The sequence below is a fragment of the Ailuropoda melanoleuca genome, chromosome 19 (genome assembly GCF_002007445.2).
Source record: "Ailuropoda melanoleuca isolate Jingjing chromosome 19, ASM200744v2, whole genome shotgun sequence".
NCBI lineage: Eukaryota > Metazoa > Chordata > Mammalia > Carnivora > Ursidae > Ailuropoda > Ailuropoda melanoleuca.
In genome coordinates this window covers 5,643,229-5,659,888 of record NC_048236.1, presented here as the reverse complement: position 1 = coordinate 5,659,888, position 16,660 = coordinate 5,643,229, and the positions used below count along the sequence as shown (strand labels likewise).

General features: G+C 46.2%; 1 protein-coding gene across 2 annotated transcripts in view; it reads left to right on the top strand.

Annotated features, from left to right (window-relative positions):
• The window catches only part of TNFRSF21 (TNF receptor superfamily member 21), a 70,078-nt gene that overhangs the window by 30,156 nt on the left and 23,262 nt on the right, over positions 1-16,660 (top strand). The gene's annotated exons all lie outside the window — the stretch shown is intronic.

The following is a 16,660-nucleotide window of genomic DNA, read 5'->3' as shown; positions in this document are numbered from 1 at the left end:
GGGGTGGTCTGGAGCCCGGTTGGCCCAGATGGTAGCCACCTGAGCTATTTAATTTAAAGGTAAAACGAACTAAAATAAAAAATTCAGTACCTCAGTTGTACCAGCCACGGTTCAAAGGCTCAGTAGCCACATGTGGCTAGTAATTACCATATTGGACAGGACAGATAGAAAACATTTCCATCATAGAAAGTTCTACTAGATAACACTAGTCTAGAGCGACCATGAACTAATTAATCTACTTAATCCTTTTCCAGGTTGGATTGTTTTCAACCCATTGAACTATTGGATATTTTTCTGTTTGACTTACAATAATATTTGGTGTTTGGGAATTAACATAAAGATCTTAAGGTGGGTTCTTGACACGAAAGTGCCATAGATACCAAGAATTATTACTCAGAGCTAAAGGGGTCTTCTGTGACTGCAGTGCTTTAAAATATGCAAAAACAGCTACAAAAACCTGCTGATACTCCGCCATCTGATTTTCTTCTTCAAAGTGGAACACTTTGGCCCACGGACCCTGGGGAGCTGGGTGATGTGAAGAGAGAGAAAGATGCTAATTTGTGAATGCTTCAGTGCTTGTGTTGAAGCAGAATGGGAATGGCTTAGTCTGGTGGGTGGCCTTAAACAGAGAAGGCTGTGGGAGTCCTGTGGTTGGGTCGGAGGTGAGAGCAGCAGGGGCAGTGGAGGTAAGGGGGCTTTGGGAGGAAAGCAGTGTCACAACCTGGAAATGACAGCAATAAACTTGGGCTATCAAATTCTAGATTTTCCATTCCCTGTTCATTTCGGTGAAGACCTTTTTCTTCTCTGGGCCTCTGTTTAGAAGGTTAAAAAAAAAAGGGTGTTGTCATAGGCACTTAAGAGCAAAGATTCTGGAATCTGGTTCCACTTACTAGCTGTGTGGTCAAGGTCCAATTAGTTAACTACTCTGTGCCTCATTTTCCTTATGGATAAAATGGGAATCATAATAGAACACAGTTTGTTGTGAGAACTACCTAAGGGACTGTGTGCCCAGTGTTCCGCACATTGCTGGCCGCATGGTATGTGCTAGCAGTGATGAGAGCGGTGATGGTGGTGGAGATGACTCATCGTCACCTCTGTCCTCTCTGGTAATCTCTTGGTTTGTTTCCTGATTCACTCACAGAAAGAATGACCATGAAAAAGGCAGAAAGCATTCTCCTTTATAACGCATGCGACTGTATTTAAGGAAGTGGTCTGGTTCTTCTCGGACAACTTCTTGAGTTCTAGCCACTAGAGTCCCTCCTTATATTTAGCAGTAACTCTTCTCTAGTCTGTGGACTGCGGAAGGCTTGAGTTATAAAACAGGACCATCAGATACACGTGGGAGTGAGGAAAAGGTGGCAGTTATCCTGTATTTTGCTCAAAAATTACTCCATTCTTCCTTCGTCCCCTCCTGGAAAATACTAGCTTTTACCAGGCAATCTCAGTCTTACCCTGTGGGTCTACCCCACAGAGGTACCCGCCACACTTGCTACAACGTGTCTCTCAGGCAGACTGGAGCCATAGAGGGGGAGAGACAGTAGCTTGGGTGCAATCTGTCCGCCTACCATTCATCTGTTTGCTCAGGGAACAGATACACTTTGAGTGGAGAGAGGGGCCAAGAGGGACAGTAGATAGCAAAACCAGCTGTAAATTCCAGAGAGAAACCCAGAGAGTGAATGATCGTGAATATCTTCTTAGTTCGGCGCCCGAATAGTGCCGTGGAGGAGAGTTGGAAGGGAGGCATGCTGGATTGCTACACAGGGTAGTAAGGATCTCCCAGATGCAGTCCTTTTAACATGTATGAGCTGATTGAGCGGACCCATGGGCTCATGCTTCAGAGTCTGGCTTGCAGTCCACAGGAGGAGCCGTGGCAGCAGAAATGACAATGGACCTGACGCCCTCATCTGATTCTTCTACTAAAGGGCTGCGTGATCCCCAGCAGAAGGCTAGCTCTCTTTGAATCTCATCTTTGTTTGTAAAATGAGGAAACTTGAACCCCTCACAACAGGGTCACCCGATTTTGATCTATGTGACCGTTTTGCTGTAACCGAGTTATACTGCTGTCCCGCCGGTGCCTGTCCCAGGAAACACTGCCCTGATTGACCCTGCGGGGTGCTGTAGAGTGGAGTACAGGGGCTGCCAGGCAGAGGGAAGAGGCCAGGCTTAACCCCAAACCAATGCCGAAGAGGGACTGTCTCTGTGCTCGCCACCACACAGAAGAGCTTTCCCTCGTGCTTACAATAGAGCAAGGTCAGGGCAGTGGAAATTTCCACTTAAGTCAGGACACAGAGTTGGGGAGGCCCAGGAGAACGTGCGGTGACTGCACATGCTTTTAGAGAGAGTGCGACATTTTTGTAGCATGGTAGAGATTGAGCAGCTGTTAGAGAACTACTTTTGGGTCTTTTAGTCCCTTCAAGTGTGTCACCTCGATTGCAGTGGAGAAGCTGTGTCCAAGGTTCTCATGCATTTCTGAGTTTTTGAGCTGAGGGAGACCTTGGTCTCCTCCTATGGGCCAGGGAGCCCCAGCCACAACAGAATTCCTGAGAATGGCTTTGCACCACTCACAAGAAGGGCGTACTTGGTACATGCTTTCCTGTTTTGGCAAAGTTCCTCGACTCGTACTGGCTGGCGGGAGGCCGGCAGCTCATATCCACCTGTCAAGAGTGGGCAGTTTCTACCATGTGTTTAGGCAGTACTTTCCTCTCAGTCTACCTAAGTATCAGTAAAGAAGCTCAGACTTTTCTATACTGAAACCTTCTTTAACTTTCATGTATTCTTATTAGCTCGTTAGTGGGAGTGTTACTGTCCCCAGGAGCGCCTGGGTGGCTCAGTCAGTTAAGCATCTGCCCTCGGCTCAGGTCATGCTCTCAGGGTCCTGGGATCGAGCCCCACGTTGGGCTCTCTGCTCAGTGGGGAGCCCGCTTCTCCCTCTCCCACTGCCTGCCACTGTCACTCTCTCCCTGTCAAATAAATAAATTAATTTAAAAAAAGGACTTATTAAATTACATGTTCACCACAGATCCATGTTTCTTTGTAATTCGTTGGGACTTTGTGCTTGAAATTTTACAAGATAATCCAACAGTAATCCTTGAGGATGGGGGAAATATCACTCATACAAGAGTGGAAGGCCATGGTTACAGAAAGAATTTATTTCACTTCCAGAAAGCAATGTCCAAGTCTGGTTTCACCTGCAGGGAACAGGCTAGGTGCCCTGCCAGGCACTCCAGAGGCCCAGGCAGGGCTCTTGGCCACAGGATTTGTCAGGACGGCCGTGAATGTCTCCAGGGAAAAATGCTGTGAGAGATATTAGATTGGAGAGGAGCTATTCTCCCTCTTAGTTACATGTTTCTCCCTCTCTTTTTGGTCTTTTGCTGTATTATCTCCTGTTTGAGAGTTGTTGTCCGGATGTTGAGTTATTTTCCTAAAGAGAAACTCAGTGGTCAATCTGCCGGATTCTTTGGCTGAAGTAGGGAACTATAGGATCTGAAGTAAACTTTTCCTGTTTGTAACCAGGTTTACCTTGAAGGAATCCCAAGGCAAAAAAAAAAGAAAGAAAAAGAAAAAGAAAAAAAATTAGGAAATTTCAAACATGACTCATTAAACTGCTTAACTTCTGTTATTTTCCATTAATTATATGTATGTGAACACCAAGTTCATGGTACTGTCCTAGGACTAGGCTTTAGTAACACAAAGGTATTTGTTTTAGTTTTCTTTGGGGAGAGCCTCAGGTTGGAGATCATGGAGCATTGTGTGTGTGTTGGGGGGGGGATGTGTGTTTTGTGTGTGTATGTGTCTAACCCATCATTTTACGGAAGCTGAAACTGAGTCCCAGGGAAGAACAGTGCCTTGCCCAAGGTTACGTGGCCAGTAGGGTTAGAGAAGAGACTAGAACTGAGTTTCCTGACTCCTGGGACAGGGCTTTTTAAATTTCCCATGTTGCCTCTCTGCTCAGAGGACCACAGGGCTCTGCTCACAACAGAGGCTGTCGTGGTTTGAAAGCAAGTTACTCCAGTTTCTTGAATGACTAAATGGAGGGGCTCTTTGCCTGTGAGGCTACTGAAGGCTGTGGCTGGGGGAGCTGGAACCTTTGGCCTCAGGGACTCAGGAGTGGATGAGGGAGAGAGAGTTGAAGGCGTGTTTCGAAGGGGACATCCTTTGGCATGTTTCTCCCTGGATTGCCTTCATGGGAATGGTGATGGTCCCTAGGTGGTCATTCGGTGGGGGCCAGAGGTGGTGGGGGTGCTCAGCTGCTTTTCCCGACCATCTTGGATGATTTCAGACGGGAGGAGGTAAAGGAGCTGATGGCTGGGGATGAATTAGATCTTGGCTGCAGGTGAAAGGAAAGAAATGCTTAACTCTCAGAATCTACATGGAACCTTCCCACCTTGACCTTGAAGAGGCAAAATCATCCCCCCCTTCATTTATCCTTTCTTTACACCCTCTTCGCCTGTCTCTCAGGCACTTGAGCTCCTTCCTGGTTGCTGTTGACATTCTCTGACTTGAACTCGGTTTTACTTGAAGATGTCCTTGTCCAGGATTATTCTATAAGCAAATTGCTCCAAGGGAACCAGTGTAAGGCCTTATTATTGACACACTGGTTTGGGGGGAGAGAGAGAAATAATACTTCATGGTTATTGAATGCTTACTGTGTGCCAGGCACTGTTCTGTGGGATTTATATGTACTTTCTTACTTAATTCTTAGAACAACCTTCTAATGTCAGGATCATGCCCATTTTACATATTAAGAACGTAGAGGCACAGAAGGGTTATGTGACCTGACAAAGGTCACGCCTCAAGCCCATGGTGAGCCAGGGCTGGCACTCAGCTGGTAACTGGTGTGCAACACTGCTGCTCACTTGTGTGTCTCCATTGTTGGGAGGAGGAGGGGTGGGGTGTGGGCAGACAGTTGAAACCTAGACTATTGTAAATATGTCGTTGTAACAGATTTCCCCTTTATTTCCATTTGTCTCCTTTTCTATGATGCCACGAAGGGGAGTAAGGGTTGGTGGGAGACATATTCAAAAGATTTATGTTCAGAGAAGCAACCAAGACTCGAGGAAGACGGGGTTGGTAACACTGCTTAGTCCCAGGAGGCAGCGTGGTGCAGTGAGTGGTGAGGGCGGACGGGTCGGACTGACCTGGGTTTTGACTCTCAGCTTTCACTAGGCAATGGTGCCGAGCTACTGAAACTGTCCTTAGTCTTTCTGTCTGGAGTGTGGACATAACTCCCATCTCTTGGGTTTGTTTCTGAAGATCGAATGAGATCATAGGTAATATTGATCAAGCTGCCAGCATGGCTTCTTTTTCTTTCTCTCTTTCCTCACGGGAAGGTCAGGAAGCTAAGCTGTACTAAGCATTCATGGAGAGCTGAGGTCAGGGCGGAGGGACAGTTGTATCTGTTGTTCAACACAAGTAGGACTCCATTAAGGGTGAGACTTAACGAGTCCTAAGGGCCGGGAGAAATGGCAGCAGAGAAAACATCTATGTTAAGAACGTTGGCCATAACATGCCTCAAGGCCTGATTGAGCAGTACAAAAACAGCTTGAAAGGAACTGACAGTGTGCCACATGGCCTCTGGTTCTCAGTATTCTCGAGGGTGAGATGAAGAATTTTTGCTCACCCAGCCTGCTTCCGTGGTGGGAGGAGCACTGCTGAGGCGATGGGGGGCCTGGGGCCATGGGAAGGGGGAGCACTCAGGGGGCAGGTGCAGTGGGGCAGTGTTGGCTGTGAGGGAAGCCATGCAGAAGGGAGGGAGCTCGTGGGGCCTGGTGGTGCTCATTGGTATGATGAAGGTCTTGGATTCAAGCATCTCTAACATCTTCCATTCTAAAATCCCATCCTTCAGTGCTGCAGAAACTGAACGGTGACGTTAAACACGGCCCACAACCAAACTGCTTCTGTATCTCAGGCTTGAAACCCTCAGATGAAGTTCAAGTGCGGACCAGCTGGCTTGGTGGTTAAACCTCTTATTTGCATAACTTGATTGCATAGCTTTATTTGTATAAGATTGATATCCTACTCTGGGCGTAAGGACTGTTCTTTGGGGAAAGAGTGCTGCTTCAGAACTGGGACATAATTTGCTTGTGTTCTTATTTAAAAAGTTCAGACACAGTCCTTGAACTGAGCTGCATTGTAGGCATGGACGGTTTCTGGTAATATATTTTTGTGTCTTCCGTCCTGTCCCCTATCCACAAGCCACTGCTCAAGCAAAGCGGTACACGACATCGTCCCACGTTACCCAGCAAACACACAAAACCTGTCCCTTCTCATCTGTGTTGTCTTTAGGTTTTACTCAAGAACAGCATTCTTGGTTCTAGGTCCTTATGAATCCCAACGATAGGCTTAGGAAATGTGTTTCCTTTCTTCCCAAATTGGGGTTTCTCCTTTAGGATGGGTCAGGTGCGGGAGAATAGGTCTTTATGGGGGTTGTGAAGGAAACCCTTCTCTTGGATTCCCAGCTCTGCAGCCTTCCTCCTCTTTCCAAGGATGCAGTCCAGTTGGGATGGTGTTTCTGGCATGAATCTTTGCCCGAGGCTGCAGTGACTGGTCAGGGGACAGGTGTTGAGTAAGCGGAAGCTGTGCCCCGCATGTATTTGAACAGTGTCAGTATTCTCTTCCATCAGGTTTTAGGAATGACGTAAAACATTTCAACTGAATTATGAAAACTGTTCCATCCAGCGTTCAGAGGAGAAAAAATGAGGTGTTAGGAATTTGATAATAAGTACTTCTCCACTCCTCTCCCCCCCCCCAAAGTGACATTGTGGAGTGTTTCTTAGTACAGACATAGGCAAGATCACGAAGTGATTCTGGCATGCAAAGATGACCTGTTACACAGTGATTATGAAATATATTTTTCTAACCTTATAAGAAAGGTCTCTGCTGCCATTAAGTCTTGTTTACTTTTCTTCCACAAAGACTTATGCTGACGGAGCGCCATATCTTGCTGTAAGTATTTTCTAAATATTAACCTAATTTCCATAACCCTGGGAGGTAGGCCGCTATCATCACCATTTTACGGATGGGGAAACTGAGGCAGACGGAGTCACTAGCTCCAGGTCACACAGCTAGGAAGTGGCAAAGCCAGGTTTTACACTTGGGCACCAGTCTGACTCTAGATACTGCCCCTTGATTCTTACAGTCTGGATTTCCCATGAATCACCTGAGGCTAGAAATGTCTGGGTTTCTGTGGTTGATTTTTGTTTGCAATCATGCTGCATTAAGAAAATACTATTTCCCTTAGCAAAGCCCAGCTTGTCCTGAAGTAGAACAATGCTAAACTTGTCCTCAGCAAGGAGCTGTCCTTTGTAGAAGTCACACTGGTTTCCTGCTTTCCGCTTTTTTCTTCGATTGCTTGGAAGGGGAACATTCGAAAGCCAGATACCCAATGGGCTCAAGGCTCCGAGTGTTCTTGTAAAAAGAAAGGCTGTGACAGGTAAGTCAGAGGTGCTGGAGTCCTGCTAATCGGAAGTCACATCTGTTGAACTTGGTGGTTTTCTCAGCCCCAGGCAGCAGACAGCTGCAACCGAAGAAACCTTCCTTCTTTGCCCGAAGCCTCCTCGACTGAAAATTCCAGACGGTCACCTCCTTGTCAGCCCAAATTTCCTCTGGGAAGTAGACTTGAAGTGTAAACACTGGGAAGCTGGGCTGAAGGGAGTGGGCTGGTTCACTGAGGAGGCTGCTATGTCCTTTGTCCGGTTCCCAGGGCTGCCCTATGGCAGTGATTTTCCAGCGGCTGGAAGAGGCTTTTTCCCCCCCTCACCCCTCACCCCCCTGCCTTCTCCACCTCTGTGTCCAGGGATGCCATTTCCAGCAGGCAGCACCTTTCTGTTTAAGCTCTGACGATGTCTGAGGATTATACAGCAGACAGAACTGTTGCAAGAGAAAAGCCTCTTTTCATCACTGCAGCCTAAAAAGCATTATCTTTTTTTTTTTTAAAGATTTTATTTATTTATTCGACAGAGATAGAGACAGCCAGCGAGAGAGGGAACATAAGCAGGGGGAGTGGGAGAGGAAGAAGCAGGCTCATAACGGAGGAGCCTGATGTGGGGCTCGATCCCATAACACCGGGGTCACGCCCTGAGCCGAAGGCAGACGCTTAACTGCTGTGCCACCCAGGCGCTCCCTAAAAAGCATTATCTGTGCACAAAGTGGCTAGAGAGGGGCTTTTGCCCTTGGGTGTCACAGGCTGCTGTCCTCCCTCCCCCCCCACCGGCCTGGGCTCACCCACCGATGACATCTTCCTCTAGGCTTTAGGGGGAAGGTATTTATTTTTAAATGTGTATTTTATTTTGTAATTTATCTAACTAAAATTTATCAAGTTTATCTAACTTGAGTTTAAGCTATTTGGGATGTCGAAAGACAAATTAGCGTTTTCCTCACGTAGGGCTAAAATACAAATAGAAACAAAAAAATCCTTAAAAATGAGTGCCCTTGAATCAACCTGGTCAGGTGTTATGTAAGCAGATTTTGCCGAGGAGGAGTTTCTGGATTTCTGTTGGTCATTCTTCAGGAGTCACCGGTTGTTTACATTGTAGGGTATGCACAGAATTTGACACGTTGAGTGTGTTGATGGTATGTCGACTTTTAAAAAATAGGTTGGTTCAAGTTTATATGTTTAAAAAATAATGACTCTTACTAAATTTTATCAAATCTGAGACACCACTGATGGTGACATATTTTTTTTCTGTTCCACTAAGGAAGAAAACCCACTGGAACCAAGCTATGGAAGGGCATCGATTCAAATACACATTCAGATGTCTTAGAATCCGTGAACTGTGGCTGTATCTTAGCCACAGTCTTGCGTCTTTTCCGTAGAGTCTGACAACATGACTCTAACCGCACTGTCAGTTTAGGTTCCTCTGCCTGGCCTGTTGGCAGCATTGAACACACTTGACTCCCTTCTCCGCCGAACACTTCCTTACCTTGGCCTCTGGGACATGGTTCTCTGCTGTTCCTTCTCCATCTCCTGGGCTGGTTCCTCCTCTTTCACTTGACGTGTGTTCAGTGGACAGCCCCAGGGCGGAGGACTTGCACCTCTTCTCTGCCTGCACCCTCTCCCTCCCGTGGGGACCCAGACCTTTAAAGACCGTCTTGTCTGCTGGTGATTCCCAAGTGCGTAGATCCAGCCTGGTTCTTGTACCCCAATGCAACACGTGAACATCCTCTCCCTTGAGTGACTAACCCAGAGGTCTAGATGCTCGACACCTAAGATGTTTAAGCCAAATCCCAAACCGCAACGCCACGTCAGTCACCCATTGCAGAAAGACACCCCTCCAGCCTTCCAGTTGCTCAGGCCAGAATGTTAGAGAGTTCCTCCTTCCCTTCTCTCGCACCCCATAGTTAGCAATCCCGGTAGCAAATCCCATCAGCTCTTCCTTCAAAATATATACAGAAGTTGACCATTTCCTATCATTTCCACTAGGCCCCCTCTGGCCCAAAGGAAGTCAGTCCCTTTCCTTGGATGATGGCTGTGGCCTCTGACTGGTATTCCGTGCATTCCTGACACAGCAGCCAGAAGGATCCTGCCCAAATGGAAGTCAGATGGTGCCATTCAAGACTGAGACATTGAGACTCTGAAAGTCTCCAGTGACTTTTTGTTGCAAGCAGAGTAGAAGCTTCAAGACCTAGCGCAGTCCGTACTCCCCGTTTGTCTCTCAGCCTGTGACCCCCGTCACCCTCCCCCTTGCCCACTGGCTTCTGCCACACCAGCCTCCTTGCTGCTCCTTGTGCATGCCACCACCCTCCCTTCCTCCAGACCTGCTGTTCCCTCTGCCTGGGGGTCCATTCCCTCACATACCTGCATGACTTGCTGTCTTCTGTCCTTCAGGTCTTGATTCAGATGTTACCTCAGCAAGGCCTTCTTTTAGATATGAGGGAGAGGGCCCCAATTCTAACATGGCATTTCTGCCCTCCCATCCCCCGTCCCTGCTCTGTTTTTCTCTTTAGCATGCCTCACTATCTATCGCTAAAGATTTTATTACTTCCCGTGTCTCCCAGTAGAATGCAGGCTTCATGAGAAAAGGCTTTGGTTTTGCTCTCTGTCCCCCCATGTCCCCAGTGCCCTGAATAGTGTCAGGGGTGGAGTCACTGTTCCATGCATTTTTGTTGGATAAATAAATGAACAGCTTCAGACACAGACTAAGACCAGGAGGAAGGAGGCATTTTTGGCTTTGTGCTTTTTGTTTTCCTCCATGGAATGAAATAGAAGGTTATTGGTTTTCCTCACAGCATCAGCGGTATCTGTTTTTCCCATCTGGAAAATTGTCTGCTGTTTTGATAGAACTTGTCATTGGTAAACAGTCCAGCATTAGCTTTATGAGACCTTTGCACAGTGGTTTTTTAGTAGCTTATGGGATTCATCTGAGCATACGATGATTGCCCATTGAACCTTCAATAAGCTAGTGATTCATTCTGCTTCAGAAGTCACTTTTTTGGTTAAAATGAAGTCTAAGCAGTTCCTTTAACATTTGTGCTTCAACTAGGGAAGGAATATTTTTAACTTGGGGCATTCTGAGCTCCCAGGCGCTGATAAAGCAGTTTCCCATGTGATGCATTGGGAGTGATCCCTGTTGATAGCTCGTTTTTAAATCATCCTGTGATATACTAGTTACTACAAAACACATGTGCTTGTTTTGGGTTTGTTGCTTTTAGAAACACTTACTGTGTAATTGGGCCAGACAGACCTTGGTCTAGACAGCATCTCCCTGCAGGGGCAGAACCCAGGAGACTTTTCCTCTGGTGCCGGACGTGGATGTGGTGGACCACCCTCATGGGTAAGAGGGCACAACCAGAGGGAGAGGTGCTTCCATGAGAACTGGGCTCCTGTGCCAGGAAGCCCAGCTTCTGCCCGTCGATGACCCCATGAGATTTGGCATGGCTTCACGACAAGGGTGTGTTGGCATGTGGCCCCCCAGGTTCTCAATGGCTGCAGTTATAGAGATTAATGAGATGATAAAAGGTGGGGGAGGGGGGTCAAGGCAAAAGGGGAAAGCTGACAAAAAAGGCTCTCATTCATTCATTCATTCATTTGTTCATTCATTCAAGATGTTCATTGTATTCCTAGGCTCTAGGAGGTGCTGGAGATAATGGTAGTCAAAGTTGGCATGGGACTTGGGCAGCAGGTGGTCAGAAAAGGCATCAGTGAGGACATGGCCATTGTATAGGGAAGAACAATTCTAGGAAGGCTAAAGCCATGCTTGTATTCAGATTTCAAGCTTGACGTTCATTGCTCTGTGCATACATTGAACGCGCTGTATTCATCTTTGCCCCTGCATTTGCAGTTGGTAAGCCTGAGGTCACAGCATATGCTAATAAAGAGCAGTGTCTGGGGGGGCAGGAATTAGGGTGATGGTAGAAGGCAGAGAATCTTGAGTTCATTGCCTCCTGTTTCTTGCGTACCTCACAGGAGACTGCTGTGTGTAGAGAAACCCGCACGGGGCTAACTATGGAGTCATCTGTCCTGGGAGGAGGTCGTGTATTAATTGCCACGATGGGAATGTTCTCATTATTTGTCTTTCTACTTCTCTTTCTCTAGAAAGAGAATAATGAGAACTGTCTTTACATTTCACAAGTATGGAGATTCCGTGGGAATGCTCGAATATTTTAAATGATGAGAATCGCAGAGCTTATCACCTACTCATCTCTCCCATGCACCCATTCTGTGTGAAGCCCAGTGCAGAGTGTGAAACGGGGTGCTGTGTTGTGTGTTATAGATGGCCTTTGTTTCCTCTGGCTTCGTCATCACTGTCCTTCATCCCTCGTCCAGTGAGGCTTTAATGTGGGTTCTTAAGGATGGCCCTCATTTCAGATATTTATCTCTAAAAAGAAAGAGCTTTAATACCCTCTCCGATTATAAAGGTCAATTCAGGTTTAATGAGAAGAGGTGGAACTGTTCTTTTTTTTTTTTTCTTTTGCATACTGGTGCTGACATGGAGCTTTAAAAAAATGAGCCTCAAATTAATGTTGTCACCCAGATGATATCTAATTCAGGGTTTTAGAATGCACTAGAAAATGCCATTTCTTCCACTATAGCCTGGTTGATGACCTCATGCCTCTGTTCTTGAGTTCCCTGCTGGGGGATCTGGGCAGTGGCAGCAGCGAGTACTGATGGGACGTCCTGCCTGTCTTTTTCTTTGGCGTTTGCCTTTCTGTGGATGGGGCCCTTCTGTGTAGTGGTGCCCCTTCTGACGTGTACTGGTGAGGTTCCGAAAAGCACAGGGAGCCAGGATTGTGGCGCTTGCCTTCATCGTTCAGTACCTACAGTCTTGGTGCCAAAACCTATGTCTCTGCAAAACTCCTGCCACCTTTTCGGTCCATTGCCCCGATGACTTATCCGTGCAGAGGTGGAGGGGATGGAGGAAGCGAAACCCATGTGCACTCAGGCTCTCGGCTTGCCGGTTTTACTATCTGATCCCATAAATCACCTTCCCGACCCTATGAGATGAGAGGTGGTGGTGTCATTTTATTGATGTGGACACTGAAATTGTAGAGGTGGTCATTTTCTAAGGTCACACGACTAACAAGTCATGGCATTTGAAACCATATATCATGATGGCCAAGTTCATGATCTTTCCACTACCTACACCTTGAAATTCAAAAGCTCTGTCCTGGGGCCAGGGGGACCTTCTCACAACCAGCTCCTGGCAAGAACAGCATCTGGTGGATAAGGGCTTGCTTGACTCCTGTGATGATTTCTTTTAAAAGCTTCATTCTCGGAGCTCTAGGACCTGACATCACAGGAAAAGCAAAGTTAAGCTCCACGCTCCTGTCAGCACTTGGGTGGGTTGAGGGATATGTTGTTTTTCAACCTAAGGAAAAAGAGACTTGGCATCACTTTCAGCTACATGAGTCAGATCGATTCAACACATCTGTCTCCAGTCTCAATGAAAACTTGGAACTCGGATGGGACAGGGGACCGGGGCACTCTGTCAGCCAGAGAGTTGGTCTCCGTTTCGCTCCACCTCGTGTCACATTCATAATTGGGGTGGGAACTTGCATTGCCTTGTGTGTGTGTGGAGGGGTGTTTCTTTTCACAAAATGCTTTTCTAAATCTTTGTTCCGTTGGATAATTTAGCTACGGTCCCTTAAAATTGCACCAGTTTCAGGGTTTGGTGAATTATAGCTATGGGCCATCTCATGTTGCTGGAGCCCAGGAATTGCAAGAGACCTCCCTACTCAAAACTTAATATGTTTATTGTTGCCCTTTACGGAAAAAGTTTGTTGACCTCTCTCCCCCCCCCCCTTAGGGTACATAGCATAATTTTTTTTTAAAGATTTTATTTATTTATGTGACAGAGAGACAGCCAGCGAGAGAGGGAACACAGCAGGGGAGTGGGAGAGGAAGAAGCAGGCTCCCAGCGGAGGGGCCGGATGCGGGACTCGATCCTGGAACGCCGGGATCACGCCCTGAGCCGAAGGCAGACGCTTAAGGACTGTGCTACCCAGGCGCCCCTACATACCATAATTTTAAAGAAAAGAAATAAACTTTTCAGCCCCAGAGAAAACTTCCCCAGCATCTGCTTGGTCAGTAATGACAGGCCAGGAAGAAGCATACACACCATATCCAAGCCCGGTGCATTCATAATTCCAGCGTATAGTAAAGCTCCTGTATTTCACCACATTCCCTATGAACCACAGCAGGGGTACCGTTAACTAGCTAGCTGACCGCGAACCAATAATAAAGTAATAAGCTAAAAGGAAGACCCATTTCCCCAGCACCCAGTTTAGCAAATAGAGCCTTGTGACTCCCTTTGAAGTCCCTTCTGTTTCTTTACCCAGTAACCTCCACCTCCTGCCCCCAGCCCCCAGGTAACTATCTTAATTTGGTTTAATTAACTGAGCTGTGTTTCTCCGTAGTTGTATTCTTTAGTTTTGCCTAAAACTTTTTTCTGAACAAAGAACACTTTCAGAGCCCATCACATTTTATGTTTCATTGGCATTACTTGATTTTCTTGGGGATAAATTCTTTCTGCATTAAAATTTTGTAAGGGTTATCAGTCCAGCAAACCCAGTAACCTGCAGTGACTGCTCAACAAATATTCTTGAAATACCCTGCAAGCTTTTCTTTCCCCTTTGGTGGGGTGGGGACAAGGTGCAGCACGCTTAGGGGCCCCTCCCCTGCTGCAGTGTTGTGACCCCGAGCCATGTTGGAAGGCTGGTTCTCCCTGGCATCTTCAGATTTATCAACTGTGCCATGGGAGAGGGGGAGGAGAAGAACATTGCTGACCCCGGGGGCAGCTCCCGCGCATTGACTCCATGTTTTCAGAGTAAAAAAAATGAGATGAGACCTGATTTGTGGGCCTTAAATTTAGCTTCCAGTCAATGTTGGTTGAAGGAAAAATCTCATTGTATCCATTCTTTGTGTTTTTCTTTTTTCCTCTTTTTTCTTTATTTTGTGGCTGAAAAGAAAGTATAAATACTGGGTTTTGGAAGAGGGAACTGTTGTTATGTTTGAGCCTTTTAAACTCTGTAATTACTCTATAAAGCTGCGTATTTGCATCAGAAATGCATTTAGTCTTAAGTTTTAGTGTTCAGTATATGGAACATTTATAATGATGGGGTACTTCCAAAAATAAATCAGCTCTATAGAAAATGTTAATCGGCTCATCCCCAGGGACCATAGTGAGTATGTCCATTGTACAAATGAGGAAATGGACATGACAGTTAGTGGTTTGCCCAAAGCCACGCTGTCATCGGCATTATGAAGATTTAAGCAAAGGTCCCATGTACAAGAAAAGGCAGTCATGTTTTCATGTAAGACACTGTGGGCCTTCGTCAAATTAACCTAAATTAAGATTCAGGGACTAACATGCCTTTTGGTATTTGGAAGAACCTACCACATTAAGCACGAAGAGCTGATTTGCTCCTTCACGTTACCTGCAGGGTTTTAAATAGGACATGGATTTTTTTTTTTTTTTTTTTTTAAGGCGTCTGTTGCTTGAAATCACAAGCTCTGTATCTGGCTAAACATTGCCCTGAAAATTGAAAAGCAACTGGTTCAAGTGTGTTTCACACTGCCAGGGAAAATCCCGTGAAAAGTGCAGTAATGCCTCATTCTGTGGCATTGTACTCTTAGAGTTGACGAGAAAGCAGCCTTCTCCTAAGAACTTATTTTTCAAATGCCATTTGTGGGTGGTTGATTCAGGATGTGTACGCGCTCTTGCGGACCTTCTGCCTCTCCCGGTTGGCCGGGCAGAGTAAGGATTTATGTTGAGGGAAACACCAAATCCTCCATTTTCAAAGGAACTTCTGGAATTAGTGTTGCTCTTTTCTTAGGCAAAAATCGAGAGCTAACTTGATAGATATTTTCCCCAATAACTGATGGGAGCAAAAAAATATTGTTTTCCCCTGGTTAACCTCTAGTTAATTGAAAAATTCAATTCTCTGTAATAAGAAGCTTCTCTTTATTCTCTTTTTTTTCTCTTTTATTCTCTTTTTTATTTCTCTTTTTTTTTTCCTACTTCACTTGGAAACTTGACCCTTTTTTGTTGTTGTTGTTGTTGTTAGTGTTTTAAAGACATTGTTGACTATTATAACTCTGATATCTGGGCATGTGGGTATGGCTTTATTCAGCGACGTGGTATTGGCTGAGAAGACTCACCCCCTGTGTGGTAAGCTGCCAGATCCCATACTGTGAGGTTCCCTGTGACCCCGTGTATCAGTTTGGGCAAAACCAGTGTGTAAATGCAGAGAGAAGGCGCTTGAAGAGGAAGACACCAGAGTGTGCTGCTCAGGGAAAGCTGCCCCTCAGAGAGGGTCAGTGCCAAGAGCTCATTTTGAGCTTGCAGCTTCGAGATTTGACTTGGCATTTCACCCTGTACTCATCAGATCGGCGTACTGCAGACCCACACCAATTCAGTTTACAAGTGACTGAGAAGCCAGAATGACAGTAGAATATGCTGTCCAGTGAGTTGGGTTCAGTTCCCACCCAACTAGCTACCTTTGTGATACTGGGCAAATCACAAGTTTTCTAGGTGTACTGTCTTATCTGTGCACTTGGAATGTTAATGGTTTATAAAGATGTTCCAAGAGCCAATGCCTTAACATAAAACCAGGGAGACTATAGTGATGGTTATTATACTGGCATTTCGGTTGTTGTGTCCATTATAACTGTACAGGTCAACTTACAGGACTGAATAATAGATCAGAAAATTGCTTGTTGAGCATAGGATGAGAGCGCCGGGAGCAAGAAGTCCATCAGGAGTGCCTCCCTGGGGCTGGAATGGCTGGGCACACTCGTGGTTGACATAAAGGACACTATTGCCAGAATCTGCAGACCCTTCACCCAGGCAGTGCTGGATCAGCTCCGCGGCAGTTTTAATCCGTGGCTTACTTTTTTTCTTAATTTCATGAAATCACCACTTTTTTGGTCTGGGGGCCTCTATTGGGTTATACTTGTTTTTAGCAGTAGCAAAGGAATCACTGATGATTTTGCTTGGGTTTGGCTTTCAAAACAGCTGTTTCAGGGGCTATTTATCGTCCTTCTAGGATTCGCTCCTTCTTGTGGCTCGGCATTCAGGAAGTGAAATTTGCAGGAGGGACCTAATTAGTCCCCAGGAGGGGCTGCGGATGCTGAGTGCTCAGAGAAGGCGGTCCATTCCTTTGACGTGTAACAATGGGAGTGTGTGCTTTTTTTTTTTAGTTCATGAGAAGAGGGTAGCCA